Below are 21,347 nucleotides of genomic sequence, written 5' to 3' on the forward strand. Positions count from 1 at the left end.
TCCCTAAGGGATCTTATCAAGAACCTGTTTCCAAAGTAACCTGTCCCAGGAATTTCCCCTCCCTACAGGGAGCTATCAGGTTGTTAATGTGTCCTTGTTTACTCCATCCAGCCCTTCTGCCTTCAGCCCACCTGTTTCCCACCTTTTGGCCACACTACCGAGCATTCCTGGTCCTAGTTACATAAGCAGGAAGGAGAAAGATAGGTGTGTGTGGGAGAAGCAGGAGAACAAAGGAAGCCTAGGACATATAAAAAGGCCAAACACCTTGCTTCTTGGGATACCGGGATACCAGCTATGGCCCCTTCTCCTGCATGGGACAATTCTATGTTATCCCTTTTTAAACAAACCCTGATTTATATGCTTGCCTGGGTGTGCTTCTCTGATGTTCAAACTTCAACATGTGGGGAAGCAGTACTAGTCACTGATAACCGGTGGTATCACCACTTCAATTCACATATCTCTTGACTTATTAGCAGGCTGGGGAATGAGTATCTTTCCAGATGTTACTCTTTTGCCTTCTCTTCATGGTTCAACTCTTTGGAGGTTTACTCAGTTTGGGTAAATTTGTCTCAGAAGATCAATTCACCAAAATTTAGCTGATGATGACTAAGAATGAAATCTGTACCTGGAGAAAAAAAATGGAGTGATATGAAATCTCTGTACTGAGCAAAGCCCAACACAACATCAGGGTTTGTATGAGACCAGCTATCACTAAGGCCTCAACAATATATTGTGACCAATTGATGACATCACACAGTTCAAGAACCCAGCCAATATTCATAGTACTATAGCATTGATGAAGCTCATCAGCTAATGTGATGCATTTTATATGGTAGAAACACTATCATTAACTTGAACTTTCATACTTTGCACTTGATACCCAAAATAGAAGTAATATGAATTAAACAAAGTAAATTTTTTGTATCTTTTGGACACTGAATCACTCAATGTCCCCAGTGGTGTGAATATGGTAGTACACCAGAGGGTCAGGCTTAGCACCATGTTAGAAAAGTAAAGGCTATATCTCATAGGTATAACCTTTAGAAACCTAGGTGACAGGCATGCTGGAACATGGATGTGGGTCTGAGAATATCTCATCTGTCCATACCCCCACCCCCAGATCCATAGGAAATGGTTATTCTAATTGTATCAGTTTCCTACTACTTTCATAAAAGTTTACCGAAATTTTATTACTTAAAATATAAACATACCATCTTATAGTCCTGAGTTCAAAAGTCCAGTATGGGACTTGAGGCCTAAAATCAAGGTTTGAGTGTTAAACCAACAACGCAAAAAAAAACCACCGATTCCAATTTAAATCAAATTAAAGCAAGCTTGTAATTTTGACCAGCCAGCGCTATCTCTCCCAAGACCTGTGGGAACAGAAGACAGCCCTGCAGCTTTCTAGGAGTGCAGCTTTATAGCACAGAAAGTTGCAAAAGGTGTGTATGTGGGGGGATATCTTGAGAACTTACAGATAACAGAATTTTGACAAGTATAACACAAAGGCAGGTTAATGGTCTAAATGGTCCAGCACTTAGGGAGTAAATTTAGATCCCAACATCACAATTTATGAGGCACCACTAACATTTCAGAGAGGGTTGTTATCTGGTCAGGGAAAACCAGGCATGGGTGAGTTCAAGGCATGGGCAGGCATTCCAAGCAAGTTTAGAAATCACAGTAATTTATAGAAAAGCCAAAATTAACTTTTCATGCTTCTGTGGTGAGATGGCTCCCAATCTTAAGAGGGAATTAGGCTGGGTTATCATTGAGCAGGGCTGCTTCTATCTGGTGTCTTAACTTCAAAAGCTTTTCATCACTGCCCCCCCACCCTCGCACCCCTCCCACAGGTTTCAAAGCTGCCTGCAATACTTAGCTGTTGTTCTTGATCTTCAACAGGCATTAGTCTAATATCTGCTTCCATGGTTACAGGTCCACTCTGATTGTACCTCTTAACTGCCTTTCATAGACATTGCCATGACCCTGGCTGTACCCAGATTATCTAGGAAAATCTTCTCTTTTAAAATTCATGACTTCATTTCATCTGCAAGTCTCTTTTACCATACAAGGTTACATATTCATAGGTTTCATGAATTAGGAGGTGGAAATTTCAAGGGGAACTGTTGGAAGAGAGGGTTCTTTACCAAAATAAAGTCACAGGGTTTTGGAGAGAATTCACATATATTCAAATATAGTAGTGTGAAAATATAAACTGGAAATTTAATAAAAGCTTATAATGAGTGACACAGCAATGATATAAACATATTGAATAAAACAAAACAGAATAAAAAGAAACAAAATGCACTTGAAAATTAACAAGAGGAATAAAGTGACAATTACAAACATTTTTTCATGCTATAAACTTAGGCAAACACATTTAATAAAGAATTCCAAGACAGATGATAGGTCAATGTGTATAAAAGAATATGGAGAGTTTTGACTATGGAAAATAGAGATGCTAAACAAGTCCCTAACTGAATATAAAAACCAATTAGAATCTGAAAAATAGAAGGAAGCAAAAAAATCTAATATTTGGTAAATAAACTTACGCAAAGCAAGATGAGAAAAAGAAACAACAATATAATTAATTCAAAGAAAACTTTCTTTTTTTTTTTTTGTAGTAAGAATTGAATCCAAGGGAACTTAAACACTGAGCCACATCCTCAACACTTTTTATATTTAGAGACAGAGTCTTACTAAATTGCTTAAGGCCTTGCTAAATTGTTGAGTCTGGATTTGAACTTGTGATCCTCCTCCCTTAGCCTCTGGACTTCTGGGATTACAGGCATGCACCATTTTGCCTGGAAAAAAGATTAAAAACATAAGTCAAAGGATGGAACAAAGTAATAATTATTGTTTCTGATGAAAATAGGTTAAAAACTTAACTGCGTAATATAGCCAACTCAAAAATAAATGGAAATGTCAAGAAGAACATGAGTTCAACTTTTAGTGCTAGAAGACAAAAGAACTTGGACTAGAATTATATGGAATGCAGGTAGAAGTGGGACAGGGTAGGAATTGATGGATCCAATTACATTATACAGTTTTCTAGGAATAGTGTTCCAACTTCATGTCCTTTAAGCCCTTGTCAGACATGACCCCTGCAGATTCTTCTTCCATCCTGCTTTGTCTTACAAGGTACTCCAGGACTATCTCAATTCTCATGTTATATCCACATGATGTCTCTTTCTTTTATTTCATTGCTCCTCCTGTCTTGAAAACTCATATAACATCCTGGGATCAAATATTATTGTGTTGGGTGAATGCATGATTGCTTGTTCAACTTAAAAGTGTTTCTGGTCAGAAATTTTGAGGAATGTATCTGTGTATATCTGATCTTACGTGATACGGGGTTCCTAGTGTTTTTTTCCAACCCAAAAGCCATACATGGATAATCATAAGATTTTAAAAGCTAACACAATAATTAATACTTTAGTGTCTATGAACTGTATTTGAAAATGAATCCAAAATAATCAAGTTGATTGTGAAATCTAGTAAACCAAGAAATGACTTAAAAAGTCTATATATAAACATGGTAAATGACAGGGATGAACACTAAATACACTCATGTTAAAAATGACAGGAGGCTATGAAAATTATGAATAGAGAAGAAAATGTAAATTTTCAAACGTTTTAGAAAATGAAAATAGCTACAAAAACCTGGAGATGTGCATAGAGGAGGAGGTTAAGATGTGTTAATATCTTCATTGCTAATCTCAGGATTAAATTTATGCTTCCCTCCCTGAATGATGTAGAACCACACCCTTTTCAATATCTTAAAGATTTTTATCTTAATTACATGGAGGACTTTAAATATGAATACACTAATGTTTATGAAACATTTAAAGTTTAACAACACTGTTAGATTCCTGCCAGTTTCATTTTTTCCAACAAATTTAAGAATTATTAAATTCAATTTGTAATCTAAAATTTTATCATTCAATGTTGAAGAATAAATTCTGTTTTACTTTCCATCATATCTGTTTCTCACATGCATTTATTTTAAGAACTTTATTGATGTATAATTGATATGCATTAAAAAAGCACATTTAATTATACAATTGATGTAATAATAAATAAATAAATAAAATATACAATTGAATGAGTCTGATTCTTCTACCCATTTTTACTTCTATTTATAGGTAGGGATAGATATGAAATTCCTTTGTGATAGCATCTAACTCATGTTGAAAATGGTTACATTTGAGTAATAAACTCAATAGCAAGTTGAAAGCCAGCCTCAGCAACTTAGGGAGGCTCTAAGCAACTTAGAGAGACCCTGTCTCTAAATAAAATATTAAAAATGTTGGGATGTATTTCAGTGCACCCTGAGTTTAATCCCTGGGGGAAAAAAGAAAAAAAAATTCTTTGAATTAATTATATTTTTCTTTCTTTTCATCATCTTATTTTATCTAACTTTATTTACCAAATATTAAATTTTATACTCCCTTCTATTTTTTAAAATTTATTTTTATTTTAATTTGTTATATATGACAACAGAATGCATTACAATTCATATTACACATATAGAACACAATTTTTTGTATCTCTGGTTGTACACAAAGCAGAGTCACATCCTTCATACATGTACTTAGAGTTATAATGTCCATCATATTCCACTGTCTTTCCTACCTCTATGCTCCCTCTCTTCCCCTCCCTTCCCTTTATCCCCTCTAGACAGAGCAAAGGGGAAAAGGGCTCTCTTCTATTTCTTTCAAATTTTAATTAGGCTATTTATTCAGTTATGCACTTGTCTATATCAGAGCTCTAAACTCTGCAATTATTATATTTTTTTACATTGATCTGCCATCTGGTCTTGGAATTCTTTGTTAATTTTTTTGCATGATTTGTATGGCACAAAACATTATTTTGCAATTGCAATTTCATTCCTTCTGTTAATGTTTAATTTTCAAGTGACATTTTGTTTCTTTTATTCTTCTTTGCTTTATTCATTATGCTTATATTATGTTTACATTTACATCGATGTGTCAATTCATTCCAAACTTTGCTCAATTTCAGATTTCTGCTCTCACAATATTATATTTTACTAGAGGTGAATTCTCTCTGAAACACTGCTATTTTATCTTGGCATAGCAGGATGAAGAGAGAACCCTCAACTCTGGCAGCCATTCCTCTTAGAACCCATGCATTGTGGACTGGCACGGCAGAAGAGACTTTGCTATCATTGGTCTACAAGTCTATTTTGGTGCAAATACCATGTTACTATTGGTCTGTAGTATAGTTTAAGGTCTGGTATAATGCCACCTGTTTCACTTTTCTTGCTAAGGATTGCTTTAGCTATTTTGGGTCTCTTAATTTTCTAGATGAATTTCAGGACTGCTTTTTCTATTCGTATGAGCAATGTCATAGGGATTTTGATTGGAATTGCATTAAATCTGTATAATGTTTTTGGTAGTATGGTCATTTTGATGATATTAATTCTGCCTATCCAAGAACAAAGTAGATCTTTCCATCTCCTAAGGTCTTCTTTAATTTCTTTCTTTAGCATTCTGTAGTTTTTATTGTAGAGGTCTTTTACCTCTTTCACTAAATACACTAAATACTTGATTCCCAAGTATTTATTTATTTATTTATTTATGGATACTATTGTAAATGGGGTAGTTTTTCTAGTTTCCCTTCAGAGGATTTGTCACTGATATACTGAAATGCCTTTTATTTATGGATGTTGACTTTGTTACTTTGCTGAATATATTTACTAGTTCTAGAAGTTTTCTTGTGGAATTTTTGGCATCTTCTAGGTACAGAATTATATCATTGGCCAATAGTGCTAATTTGAGTTCTTATTTACCTATTCATATCCCTTTAACTTATTTCATCTGTCTAATTGCTCTGGCCAGTGTTTCAAGAACTATGTTAAATAGAAGTGCTGAAAGAGGGCATCCCTGTCTTGTTCCAGTTTTTAGAGAAAATGCTTTCAATTTGTCTCCATTTAGAATGATGTTGGCCTGGTGCTTAGCCTAGATAGCTTTAATGACCTTGAGATATGTTTCTGTTATCCCTAATTTTTCTAGTGTTTTGAAAAATGAAGGGGTGCCGTATTTTGTCAAATCTTTTTCTGCATCTATTGAGATGATCATATGGTTCTTATCTTTAAGTCTATTGATGTGATGAATTACATATAAAAATACACATAAAAATTACACAAAATAAATAAATGGATAGGTAGATAGATAAATAAATAAAGGTAGTGTGTCTATCTACAACTAAAAAAATATTTTTTAAAAAGAATGTTTGCAGGAAATCTAAAGTCAAATTTGATCATGTATATTATTTCTTTTCTTTATTGTTATTTGTTATCCTAATAGTGAACATTATACCTTCAATACATTTGAATGTATTCTAATGTTCTAAAACATTAATTGGAGTCATTCTTCATCTCTTTGTTTTTCCATTTCTAGATTATACTTGCTCCTCTTAACTCCTGTTCTACCTCTTACATTACATTATCTGCTGCTTGTGCAAGTACATCTTTTTTTCCTTTTATCTTGGTGTATATTATTTCTTTCCAGCTTTTCTTTCTTCTTCCCTTTCTTTTACCCAATCCTTTTTTTGCCCTTTTCAGTCCTTGTTTAATGTTTTAGCAGTTTACTATATTAAATAACTAATTTTTCAATTTGTTTCAGAACTCTAGTACAAGATTATACCTGGATTACAGGAACATTGAATAACAATGTCAACAAGTTTTTCACTTTTATTAAGGATGAATAGTACATGGCTTGACTCACAGTGACTGTAGTAAATAGGGTTTAATGACTTTCCTCAAATGGTACTGTTATAGGGATCATAAAAGACCACACATTGAGTTCAGGTATCAGTATTGAGTTATTTGTCCAACCCAGGGCACTTAAGAGAAAGCTCACAAAGTAATCCCTTCCTTAAATGAAGAAGCAATAAACATCTCAATAGGGTAGACATGAAAAAATATGAAAAAGATTTCAAATAGTCTATAGCACTTCAGCAACTGACTCCATTGAACAATGGTTGAGAAAATTTTAGAGAAAAATATTGAGAAATTCATAGTTAAATTCATTAAATGAGATAAAAGAAGATGTAAGGAGTGAAATTAGAAACAAAAAATGTCAGATCAATAAAATAGAGATGGAGATTTGAAAAAGAACCAAATAGAATTCAAGCCAAAATTCTTCAGAAGAGACAAAGAAAATCACCTCATATTGGTTGAGGAAATCATCTGACAACAACACATACCAATTATAAATATTTATGTCTCAAGCAATGGTGCATCTATGTACATAAAAAAAACTATTCATGATATTAAGAATCAAATAGACCACAATTAAATAATACTTGGTGAAGTTAGCACAACTTTCTCACCACTAGATTTATTTTACAGACATAAACTTAGTGAACTAAAAAATATTCTGAATCAAATGGACCTAATAGACATCTATAGAATATTTAATTCATCAATGATTGAATTCACTTTCTCAATAGGACATGAAATATTTAATTGTATTTTACATCACAAGTCACACCATAACAAAAAAACTAAGAGAATTCCTTGCAAACTATCAGATCATATGCAATAAATTAGAAATCCATGACAAGATAAAAAGTAAAAGCCTCTCTAATACCTGAAGATAAATTCACTTTTGAATAATAAATAAAGACAAAATCAGGAGATAAATAAAAATTCTTTCAAACAAATGAGACTTGTGATAGGGCATAGCAAAATACTTGGGACAGTATAAAGAGTTTTAAGAAGAAAATTTATAGCATTCTGCTTCAACATAAAAAAAATAGAACTATGCCAAATCAATAACCTAACATTACTGCTTGAGACCTTAGGAAAAAAAGAACATACCAATACTAAAATCAATTGAAGAAGAGAAATAATCAATATTAGAGCAAAAATCAATAAAATTGAGAATAAAATTAATACAAATAATCAATGAAACTGTGTCTTTTTAAAGATACACAAGATAAATCCTAAGACAAAGTAACCAAAATAAAGAGAAGAAAAAAAAATTATGTAGTGTTGGAAAAGGAAATATCACCACAGACACTACTGAAATCTAGTGGATCTTAAGAAATTATGAAATTGATATGTCAATAATCTAGAAAATATTGAAGATATTAACAATTTCTTATACACATATGGCATACACAAATAAGATATAGGAAATATAAACAGACTGATATCAAGTAATAAAATTGAAGCAGCTGTCAAAAGCCTTACAACAGAAGTTCAGGACTAGATAGACTCTTAACTGAGTTCTATCAATCTTAAAAAAAAAAAAAAATCCTTCTCACATTTTCCCATGAAGTAGAAAAGGAGAGCACACTGCCAAACTCTTTCTGATACCAAAACCAGACAAAAATATTCTTGATAAAATATTGGAGACTGTATACAAAAACACATCAAAATGTTAGTGTATAGCTGGGACTGTAGCTTAGTGGCAGAGTGCTTGTCTAGCATGTGTGTGGCACTGGGTTTATCCTTAGCTTCACATAAAAATAAACAAAATAAAGGTATCATGTCCATCTACGAATAATTTTTTTTTAATTTTGTAGTTGTAGATGAACAGAATGCCTTTATTTTATTTATTTTTATGTGATTCTAGTGCCTCATGCATGCTAGGCAAGAGTGCTACAGTCTGGCTGGGCACAATTCAGGAGCTACTTGTCAAAAGAAACTAACTTTATTTTTAGAACTACACACGCCAAACAAAACACCTCCTCAGGAAAAAACCCTCAGAGCCCAACTGCCACCACCGGCTTCCCACAAGCCTCTCTCCCCAACACCAGCCTCTCCACCTCCCACAATCCTCCTGCTCTTGAGGCCGATTGGCTGGGTCGCGTGGGCGGAGCCAAAGAATTCCCCCAATGAGCAGCTCCGTAGTCTGAAAGGGCAGGGAAACAGCCCAATGAGCATCACCGCAGAGGAGCCAATCAGCTAGATGTTGCTGGGGCCGCTGTGAGCCAATCATCAGCTGGCAGTCTGAAGGGTGGGGAAACAGCCCAATGAACATCACCGCAGAGGAGCCAATCAACTAGATGTTGCTGGGGCTGCTGTGAGCCAATCATCAGCTGGCAGCTGGAAGTTTGCTGGCAGCTGGAAGTTTGCTGGGGCCCCTTTGGCTGTGGCTCTCAACATCTCCCCCTCTCTGTTTAAACAACAAGTATGTGGCTTAGGGACCGTGCCTGCCTTAGGTTGTCCAATACTACATATGGTCCTTACCTGTCATTGGATGAGCTGACCTCAGGGCGTCAGCCTCCTGTCTTAGGTTGGTACCATTGCAATTGGATCTTACCCGTCACTGACTACTGGTCCAGTATACAACCACACCTGTGGAGAGGTCTTTGTACCAGCGGGGAGGGGGTGAGGTTCTTTGCCTCACCTCTGTTGGCCCCCAAATTTTAGCTGAACGATCATGACAAGCAGAAGGAAGGAAGATACACCAAGCCAATTGACGGCTCCTTTTGGAAAATTTGTACCACCGATGACATCATCAGCAAAAATACCCCAACACTACCACAAGTTGCTGCACCAACAGATAGTTCACAATGCATACAAGTGAGTTCACAATGCATACAAGTGACACATAGTCTAGGCAAGTTCTGCAAGCAGTTCGGTGATGGCTATTGCAGAAGCTGTAGATTGGTTTTATCTTTGTCTTCACTGGCACTGGGATGAAGATAGGAATTCTGGTAATAATGGCTAAAGAAAAAATTATGTAACATTCCAGAAGGCACTACAAGAAAACAATTTTCTTAACAATTTACATTGTCTTCACTGGCACTGGGATGAAGATAGGAATTCTGGCAATAATGGCTAAAGAAAAAATTGTGTAACATTCCAGAAGGCACTAAAAGAAAACAATTTTCTTAACAATTTACATTATCTTGAAGAGAATTATTAAATATAATAAAAAGGAAAGGTGAAAGTAAACAAACAGATCTGTTAACCTCCTTTTTTGTTCACATATTAAAACAATCCTCCACAGTTGTTTACCCAATTTAAATTAAACCATTTAAATCACGTGAATAAAAAAATATTTGGATCCATTTTTTCATGAGCGCTCATCATATATGATATATGGACATATGGACATTCAAACATATAACACAAGACACAAGTGTGCACACATAATATAATACATACAACACATAACATAATAGTAAAGGCCTTATAACGTTTTACAGGTGAAATCTCCATTGCAATGTTTAAAAACTCTATAGTCAAAAAAAAAAAAATAGAACTGATCAGCAAAATATTAACCAAGGTCTGTATGAGCTCAATAAACAAAATAGAACTTCATGATATGGGAAAGGGCAATGATAAAATAGATATTGAAAAAAGCATCCTGGTTCTGGTGCAGATGTAAGAATAGCCAAATTGGAGTTTTGGATATCAGCTGTTATGGATTTGAGCCAAATCATCTTCTTTTTGGTCTATAGAAATCGCTTTAGTTAATCTCTCTGGAATCCAAATTGGCTGCTGTTCTCCCTGTGGAAACACACAAACAGGCCCCCGACTCCAGACAATCACTGGGTCAGGACTTTAGTTAATCTCTCCGGAATCCAAATCAGCTGCTTTTCTTCCTGTGGAAACACACAAACAGACCCCAGACTCCAGACAATTACTGGGTCAGGACCTTTCCATTGTCCTGTTAGAATATCCTTCCAAAGTACCTTGGGCTTATGCACATTTTTTGGACACATATGCCTTTCTGCAGCACTAAGTCCTGATGAATCCAAATTTAAAAAGTTTAGAGTAAAAAGGGTTTTTTGAAGTTTATCTTTGGGGAATATATACCCTTTCCCAATTCCGTCTTTTTGCTTTAATAAGTACATTTTAATAGTTTGATGAGCTCTTTCAACTATGCCTTGTCCCTGTGGATTGTATGGGATTCCTGTTATATGAGTAATGCCAAATGATGAGCAAAATAGTTTAAAAGAGGTAGAAGTATAAAGGGGCATTATCTGTTTTTAACTGTTTTGGAACACTCACAGTGGCAAAATTTTGTAAGCAATGAGCTATAACATCTTTAGTTTTTTTCTCCGGCATGAAGGGAGCCCATCAAAAATCCAGAAGAAGTATCAACTGTAACATGCAAATATTTTAATTTTCCAAATTCTGGCAAATGTGTGACGTCCATCTGCCAAATATGGTTAGGTATCAATCCTCTAGGATTGACTCCAAGATTAACTTGTGGTAAAAAGGTCACACAATTTTGACATTGTTTTATTATTTGTCTAGCTTGTTCCTTAGTTATTTTAAAATGCTTTTGTAAAGTATTAGCATTGACATGTAACCTTTTATGAAAATTTATAGCTTCTTCTAGTGTAGAGAAAATATGTATGTCATGTGTAGTTTTATCTGCTAAATCATTGCCCAAACTAAGGGCTCCAGGCAATCCTGTATGTGCCATGATATATCCTATAAAGAATGGATCTTTTCTGTCCCAGATTAGACTTTGTATAGTGGAAAACAAAGAGAAAACAGTAGAAGAAGGGGAAATCCTATCAGCATCTTCAAGGGATACTATAGCATTAACTATATACTGACTATCGGAAAATAAATTAAATACAGAATCTTTAAACATCACAAAAGCTTGTAATACTGCATTAAGCTCTACCTTTTGAGCTGATTGTTTGGGTACTAAAAATGTAAAAGTTTGATCAGGTGTAACTATTGGTGCTGTACCATTATTTGACCCATCAGTGAATATATTTGGAGCATTCATGATAGGTGTTTTTCTTGTCATTTTTGGAAAAATTACAGGATGCAATGACCAAAAAGACAATAAAGGATTAGATGGTAAGTGGTTATCAAATGAAACATTAGATTTGCACATGATTATTGCCCAAGTATTTAACTCATTAGCTAATTCATCAATTTGATTCATAGTATATGGAGTAATAATTTTATTGGGAGAAATCCAAACACTCCCTTTGGTGATTTTATTCCTTTGAGTATTAATTGTCCTACAGCCTCAGGATACCTAGTAAGAATAGTGTTAGGAGAATAAGATACATGTATCCATAATAATGGACCTTCTTGCCAAAATACTCCTGTAGGAATATTTTTTGTTGGTAGTACAATAAATAATAAAGGCAAACTTATATCAATTCTATCCAAATGCATATTTTCCATATATGTTTCAATGATTTTTAATGCCTTTCTTGCTTCAGGCGTTAACATTCGGGGTGAATTTGGATCTGATGGATCTTTTAGGATATCAAATAAAGGTCCCAACTCTCCTGTTGGTATACCAAGATAAGGCCTTATCCAATTTATGTCTCCTAATAACTTTTGAAAGTCGTTAAGTGATTTGAGTTGATCTACTTGTATTTGAATTTTTGGTGGATGGACCATGGTTGAGGATAATAGAACTCCTAAATAATTAATTGGAAAATTTAATTGTACTTTATCTATTGCTATCTCTAGATTATAATCTTTTAATAAGTTTGTGAGTGTGGCATAACATTCTAGCAATGTGTTTTTAGCTTTGTGTGCTAATAATACATCATCCATATAGTGAAATATTTGTAGTTCAGGATTTTGATTTCTAAGTGGCTGGATTACTTTGTTAACATAAATTTGACACATAGTTGGGCTGTTAGCCATCCCTTGAGGGAGTACTTTCCATTCATATCTCTGATCAGGGCTTTCCTGATTCGGTGCAGGGATAGTAAATGCAAAACCTGGACTATCCTCAGGATGAATTGGAATAAAAAAAAAAACAATCCTTAATATCTATAACTAAAACACACCAAGATTTTGGCAAAGCAGACAATTGAGGAATCCCCGATTGAGCAGGTCCCATAATGACCATTTCATTATTAATGGCTCTTAAATCTTGCAATAATCTCCATTTACCCGATTTCTTTTTGATGACAAAAATGGGAGTATTATGGGGAGATACAGAAGGTTGTATATGTCCTTCCGCTAATTGTTGTTTGACCAGATCATGGGCTACTTGTATCTTTTCTTTAGTCAAGGACCACTGAGGAACCCATACTGGTCTTTCTGATTTCCATGTAATTTTTATTGTCTCAGTGGCCTTTTGTGAAAATCCAACCCATGTCTGTCTGTTCCTTGATCTATTTGTATTGGTGCTGCTATACCTTGTTCTTGTTTTTCTAATCTTTTTCCTTTCCTAAAACCTTGTCTAGCCATAATAGTGGGTGCATTTTGATTGATATTATTTGTTAATGTCAAACATAATTGATCTAAGACATCTCATCCCCATAAATTTACGGGAAGATGATCCAATACATATGGCTGTATAGTTCCTTCACATCCTTCAGGATCCTTCCAATCTAATACCATTGCACTTCTATGGGGATTAGTCACCACTTCTAGGCATCGAAGCGTTTGAGTGGCTTGTTGTAATGGCCAATGTGTTGGCCATTCTTGACGAGAGATGATGCTAAGGTCTGCACCTGTATCCAGTAGCCCATTAAATTCATGTCCTTGAATATTTAGTTTTAGCATGGGGCAAGAATCTAAATTTAATCAAAGCATAGCCCAAACTACACCTGTGGAGCCCAATCCCTTGGAACCTCTTTCTACAGCACGACTGGAGAATTTATCATGTAGGCTTGGTATTATCAGTAACTGTGCTATTCTATCTCCTGGTGAAATTACTGATATACCCTTTGGAGAACTGGCTATAATTTTTATTTCACCTTCATTATCGGGATCAATTACCCCAGGACTTATCATAAGTCCTTTTAGAGTAGAAGAGCTGCGTCCCAATAATAAGCCTACTGTTCCTTTGGGAAGAGGTCCTTTCACCCCTGTGGGAATGATTTGAACTCCCATCTCTGGAGTTAGTACTGATCTGGCAGAGGCACAGATGTCCAACCCTGTGCTCCCTCTGGTTTGTCTGATGAGGGATCTGATGGACAATGTGTCCTGGGCACTATCCTGATGGGGTTGCTTGGTTCCTCCAGTGCTCCGTATATTTGTGGTTTTGGGCCCCGGAGCATTGGGCCCCCCTGTCCATTTTTTGGCAATGGAGCCCGATGCCTTTCTCCACGATATTGTGGATAAACACTTGGTCCTTGTTCGTTTTTTGATTTTGGAGTACCCTGTATGGTGGTTTGAGAATGGCATTCATTAGCCCAATGTAATGGAGTACCCTCTATGATGGTTTGAGAATGGCATTCATTAGCCCAATGTCTCCCTCTACGGCATCGTGGGCAAATACCCGGTATTCTACTCCTTTGATACCTAGTTTTGTTAAACCCTCCTCCTATGGGGTAATTCCTTTTAAAATGTCCTATTTGTTCACAATTGTAGCATGTTCTTGGCCTGGCATCTAAAGCCTCTTTTACTGCAGCTGCCACAATTTGCCCTTGTTCATTAATGTCTCTGGCATCTAAAGCCTGTTTTACTGCAGCTGCCATGACTTGCTCTTGTTCATTAATGTCTCTACATAATTTAATATATGTGTTTAAATATTCATGTTTCCATGGTCTAATGATATCTCTGCACCAATGATTCGCTTGGTCATAAGCCAGTTGTTTTATTAATGGCGTTGCTTATTCTGTATTCCCAAAAACTCTGGTAGCTGTTTGAATAAGCCTATCTACAAATTCAGCGTAAGGTTCATTAGCTCCTTGAATTACCTTAGATAATTGACCTTGTAAACCTCCATGTCCTTGTAAAGTCTTCCATGCCCTAATCGCCTCTGCAGCAATTTGTGAGTATACGCCAGGATCATATGCAATTTGTTGCTGCTGATCCTCATAAGGTCCCTTTCCTAACAACATATCTAGATTTCTCTGAGGATAACCAGCTGCTGCATTTCGCCTAGCCGTCTCCTTGCAAAATTCCTCATTGGCAACCTTCCATAACAGGTATTGACCTCCATTTAGCACAGCTTTACACATATTAGCCCAATCTGCTGGCGTCATGTTCAAGTTGTTAATGGATTCGACCAAGCTTACACTGAAGGGTGCTTTAGGACCATAGGTTGTTACAGCCTCTTGTAGCTGCTTCACTCTTTTGAAATTTAAACCATGGTAAATTCACTGCTCTCCTACCTCAAATACAGGGCATGTTAATACTTGAGATCCTGTCTCAGGATCCCAACTATCAACTGTGGGGGTTTGGAGCCTCCTAGCATACGGAGGTGGTGTTGTTGATTGGACACTTATGCCCTCTGGTGATAGAATGGTGTTAGTAGCAGTCTCCTGTAGAGGTGGGGCTGTTGGTTGGACACTTACACCCTCTGATAGAAAGGCGTTAGTAGCAGTCTCCTGTTTTAACTTTTCCCCTGATGGCTTTTTCTGCTTTACACTTTCTTCCTCTGTCTGACTAGTTTGAGAGACCTTATCTTTTACTTGAATCTTTTCCTCTGTCTAACTTGAGAGACCTTCTCTTTTACTTGAATCTTTTCCTCTGTCTGACTAACTTGAGAGACCTTCTCTTTTACTTGAATCAATATGTCTTCTCCTTCCTCTACCATTGTCTGAACTGAAGGCTTTGGACTAAGCAAACCAGATATCAATGCCCACAATGTCAATGTGCCAACTGGCAGAGTTCCTGGGCTTTTCTTTTCTATTCTTTATAAATCTTCACCATTATGGTCCCACTGTGATATATTTAACAACTCCTCCTTAAAAAGCCATGGGCTACATTTTTGTATTTTATCAACATATGCCCTGACTGTTCTTGATTTTACTGAGATGCCTCCTTCCTCTAACAATTTACTTAACAGTCTTTCGGTTTGTTTTTTACTAATTTCTGATCCCGTATTTCTACTATAATACAACCCAACAAGATGATGCCAAAAAAACCCGAGACAGAATGAAATAAAAATGGAACCATACAAAATCATTATATCAACCTTTCTATCCTGCTGAAATGTCCATCCATCCTTTCTCCCTATCTGTTCCTCAGACGCAAATAGTTTTTCCTCAGATGTGAGTGGTTTTTCTTCTGTCTCACTCATCTCCAGGGACAGGCAACTTAAAACAAACATGAAGCAAAACAAAAGAGGAATCTTAGAATGGCTACCCATCCTCTCGCCCTGCCCTCAGGGGCGAGCAGTTTACTTACCCTCAGTCGCTCCCCGTGCGAGCCACCAAATTCCGCAGTCTGGCTGGGCACAATTCAGGAGCCAATTGTCAAAAGAAACTAACTTTATTTTTAGAACTACACATGCCAAACAAAAAGGCTCCTCAGGAAAAAACCCTCAGAGCCCAAGTGCCATCCCCGGCTTCCCACAAGCCTCTCTCCCCAACACCAGCCTCTCCATCTCCCACAGTCCTCCTGCTCTTGAGGCTGATTGGCTGGGTCACATGGGTGGAGCCAAAGAAGTCCCCCAATGAGCAGCTCCGTAGTCTGAAAGGGCAGGGAAACAGCCCAATGAGCATCACCGCAGAGGAGCCAATCAGCTAGATGTTGCTGGGGATGCTGTGAGCCAATCATCAGCCAGCAGCTGGAAGTTTGCTGGCAGCTGGAAGTTTGCTGGGGCCACTTTGGCTGTGGCTCTCAACACAAGAGCTCTACTGCTTAGCCACAACCCTGTTCCCAATATATATATATATTTTAATTGGTTGTTCACAACATTACAAAGCTCTTGACATATCATATTTCATACATTAGATTCAAGTGGGTTATGAACTCCCAATTTTTACCCCAAATGCAGATTGCAGAATCACGTTGGTTACACATCCACAATTTTACATAATGCCCTATTAGTAACTGTTGTATTCTGATACCTTTCCTATCCTCTACTATCCCTCCTCCCCTTCCCTCCCATCTTCTCTCTCTACCCCACCTACTGTAATACATTTCTCTCCTTGTTTATTTTCCCATTCCCCTCACAACCTCTTGTATATAATTTTGTATAGCAATGAGGGTCTCCCTTCATTTCCATGCAATTTCCCTTTTCTATCCCTTTCCCTCCCATCTCATGTCTCTGTTTAATGTTAATCTTTTCTTCTTGCTCTTCCTCCCTGCTCTGTTCATAGTTGCTCTCACTATATCAAAGAAGACATTTGGTATTTGTTTTATAGGGATTGGCTAGCTTCACTAAGCATAATCTGCTCTAGTGCCATCCATTTCCCTGCAAATTCTATGATTTTGTCATTTTTTAGTGCTGCGTAATACTCCATGGTGTATAAATGCCACATTTTTTTTTTATCCATTCATCTATTGAAGGGCATCTGGGTTGGTTCCACAGTCTAGCTATTGTGAATTGTGCTCCTATGAACATCGATGTGGCAGTATCCCTGTAGTACGCTCTTTTAAGGTCTTCAGGGAATAGTCCGAGAAGGGCAATAGCTGGGTCAAATGGTCGTTCCATTCCCAGCTTTCCCAGGAATCTCCATACTGCTTTCCAAATTGGCTGCACCAATTTGCAGCCCCACCAACAATGTGCAAGTGTACCCTTTTCTCCACATCCTCACCAGCACTTGTTGTTTGACTTCATAGTGGCTGCCAATCTTATTGGAGTGAGATGGTATCTTAGGGTGGTTTTGATTTGCATTTCTCTGACTGCTAGAGATGGTGAGCATTTTTTCATATACTTGTTGATTGATTGTATATCCTCCTCTGAGAAGTGTCTGTTCAGGTCCTTGGCCCATTTTTTGATTGCGTTATTTGTTATCTTATAGTCTAATTTTTTGAGTTCTTTGTATACTCTGGGTATTAGGGCTCTACCTGAAGTGTGAGGAGTAAAAATTTGTTCCCATGATGTAGGCTCCCTATTTACCTCTCTTATTGTTTCTGTTGCTGAGAAAAAACTTTTCAGTTTATGTAAGTCCCATTTGTTGATTCTTGTTATTAACTCTTGTGCTATGGTGTCCTATTAAGGAATTTGGAGCCCGACCCCACAATATGTAGATCGGAGCCAACTTTTTCTTCTATCAGACGCAGAGTCTCTGATTTGATATCAAGCTCCTTGATCCATTTTGAGTTAACTTTTGTGCATGGTGAGAGAAAGGGATTCAGTTTCATTTTGTTGCACATGGATTTCCAGTTTTTCCAACACCATTTGTTGAAGATGCTATCCTTCCTCCATTGAATCCTTTTAGGCCCTTTATCAAATATAAGATAGTTGTAACTTTGTGGATTAGTCTCTGTGTCCTCTATTCTATACCATTAGTCCACCTGCCTGTTTTGGTACCAGTACCATGCTGTTTTTGTCACTATTGCTCTGTAATATAGTTGGAAATCTGGTATTGCTATACTGCCTGATTCACACTTCTTGCTTAGAATTGCTTCTGCTATTCTGGGTCTTTTGTTTTTCCATATGAATTTCATGATAGCTTTATCTATTTCTACAAGAAATGCCATTGGGATTTTGATTGGCATTGCATTAAACCTATATAGAACTTTTGGTAATATCGTCATTTTGATAATGTTAGTTCTGCCTATCCATGAACAGGGTACATTTTTCCATCTTCTAAGATCTTCTATCTCTCTCTTTAGGGTTCTGTAGTTTTCATTGTATAAATCTTTCACCTCTTTTGTTAGGTTGATTCCCAAGTATTTTATTTTTTTTTTGAGGATATTGTGAATGGGGTGGTTTTCCTCATTTCCATTTCAGAAGTTTTGTTGCTGATATACAGGAATGACTTTGATTTATACGTGTTGATTTTATATCCTTCCACTTTGCTGAATTCATTTATTAGTTCTCGTAGTTTCTTTGTAGACCCTTTTGGGTCTTCTAGTTATAGAATCATGTCATCCGCAAATAGTGATAATTTAAGTTCTTCTTTTCCTATTTTTATGCCTTTAATTTCTTTCATCTGTCTAATTGCTCTGGCCAATGTTTCGAGAACTATATTGAATAGAAGCGATGATAGAGGGCATCCCTGTCTTGTTCCAGATTTTAGAGGGAATGCCTTCAATTTTTCTCCATTCAGAATGATGCTAGCCTGAGGCTTAGCATAGATACCTTTTACAATGTCGAGATAAGTTCCTGTTATCCCTAGTTTTTCTAATGTTTTGAACATAAAGGGATGCTGTACTTTGTCGAATGCTTTCTCTGCGTCTATCGAGATGATCATATGGTTCTTATCTTTAAGTCTATTGATGTGGTGAATAACATTTATTGATTTCCGTATATTAAACCATCCTTACATCCCAGGGATGAATCCTACTTGATCATGTTGCACAATTTTTTGATGTGTTTTTGTATTTGATTTGCCAGAATTTTATTGAGAATTTTTGCATCTAAGTTCATTAGAGATATTGGTCTGTAGTTTTCTTTCTTTGAGGTGTCTTTGTCTGGTTTCAGAATCAGGGTGATGTTGGCCTCATAGAATGAATATGGAAGAGCTCCCTCTTTTTCTATTTCCTGAAATAACTTGAAAATTATTGGTATTAATTCTTCTTTAAAGGTTTTGTAAAACTCTGCTGTATACCCATCCGGTCCTGGGCTTTTCTTGGTTGGTAATCTTTTGATTGCTTCTTCAATTTCATCCATTGATATTGGTCTGTTCAAATTGTGTGTATCCTCCTGACTCAGTCTGGGCAAATCATATGACTTAAGGAATTTATCGATGTCTTCACTATCTTCTATTTTATTGGAATATAGGTTTTCAAAATAATTTCTAATTGTCTTCTGTATTTCTGTAGCATCTGTTGTGATATTGCCTTTTTCATCCCGTATGTTAGTAATTTGAGTTCTCTCTCTTCTTCTCTTCGTTAGCATAGCTAAAGGTCTGTCAATCTTATTTATTTTTTCAAAGAACCAACTTTTAGTTTTGTTAATTTTTTTCAATAGTTTCTTTTGTTTCAATTTCATTGATTTCCGCTCTGATTTTAATTAATTCTTGCCTTCTGCTACATTTGCTGTTGTTTCGCTCCTCCTTTTCTAGGGCTTTGAGATGAAGTGTGAGCTCATTTATTTTTTGGTTTTTTCTTTTTTTAAGGAATGACCTCCAGGTGATGAATTTCCCTCTTAAAACTGCTTTCATTGTGTCCCATAGATTCTGATATGTTGTGTCTGTATTTTCATTTATCTCTAAGAATTTTTTGATTTCCTCCTTTATGTCTTCTGTAACCCATTGATCATTCAGTGACATATTGTTCATTTTCCATGTGATGTAGGATTTTTCCTTCCTTCTTTTATCATTGATTTCCAGTTTCATTCCATTATGATCAGATAACGTGCATGGTATTATCTCAACCCCTTTATATTTACTGAGGGTTGCCCTATGGCATAATATATGGTCTATTTTTGAGAAGGATCCATGTTCTGCTGAGAAAAAAGTATATCCACTTGATGATGGTTGATATATTCTATATATGTCGGTTAAGTCTAGGTTATTGATTGTGGTATTGAATTCTATAGTTTCTTTATTCAAATTTGTTTGGAGGATTTGTCCAATGGTGAGAGAGGTGTGTTGAAGTCACCCATAATTATTATGTTGTGGTCTATTTGATTCTTGAACTTGAGGAGAATTTGTTTTATGAATGTTGCAGCACCATTATTTGGTGCATAAATATTGATAATTGTTATGTCTTGTTGGTGAATGGTTCCTTTTAACAGTATATAATGTCCTTCCTTATACCTTTTGATTAACTTAGTCTTGAAGTCGATTTTATTCTATTTGAGGATGGGCACCCCTGCTTGCTTACGAGGACCGTGTGCGTGGTACATTTTTTCCCATCCTTTCACCTTCAGCCTGTGTATGTCTTTTCCAATCAGATGTGTCTCCTGGAGGCAGCATATTGTTGGATTTGTTTTTTTAATCCATGATACCAGGCTATGTCGCTTTATTGGAGAGTTTAAGCCATTAACACTTAGTGTTACTATTTATATATGGTTTGTACTTCCAGCCATGTTTGATTATTTATCCTTTTCTTTTTTTTAATTTAGTTTGTTTCTCCATGATTATCTTTTCCCCCTCCCTCTGTCTTTACTGAGGCACTTCCCACTGATGGTTTTGGTTATTGTTTTTCATTTCTTCCTCGTGTAGTGTTTTGCTCAAGATGCTTTGCAATGCTGGTTTTCTGGCTGCAAATTCTTTTAACTTTTGTTTATCATGAAAGATTTTTATTTCATTGTCATACCTGAAGCTTAGTTTTTTGGATACAGAATTCTTGGTTGGCATCAATTGTCTTTCAGTGTTTTAAATACATTGTTCCAGGACCTTTTTGCTTTTAGCGTCTGTGATAAAAAATCCGTTGTTAACCTTATTGGTTTACCCCTGAATGTAATCTGCCTCCTTTCTCTTGTAGCTTTTAATATTTTCTCTTTGTTCTGTATATTGGATATCTTCATAACAATGTGTCTTGGCATTGGTCTACTGTGATTTTGTATGCTCGGTGTCCTGTATGCATCTACAATTTGTATATCCGTTTTCTTTTTTATTTCTTGAAAGTTTTCTGT

The sequence above is a fragment of the Spermophilus citellus genome (genome assembly GCF_964194105.1).
Source record: "Spermophilus citellus genome assembly, chromosome: 3".
NCBI lineage: Eukaryota > Metazoa > Chordata > Mammalia > Rodentia > Sciuridae > Spermophilus > Spermophilus citellus.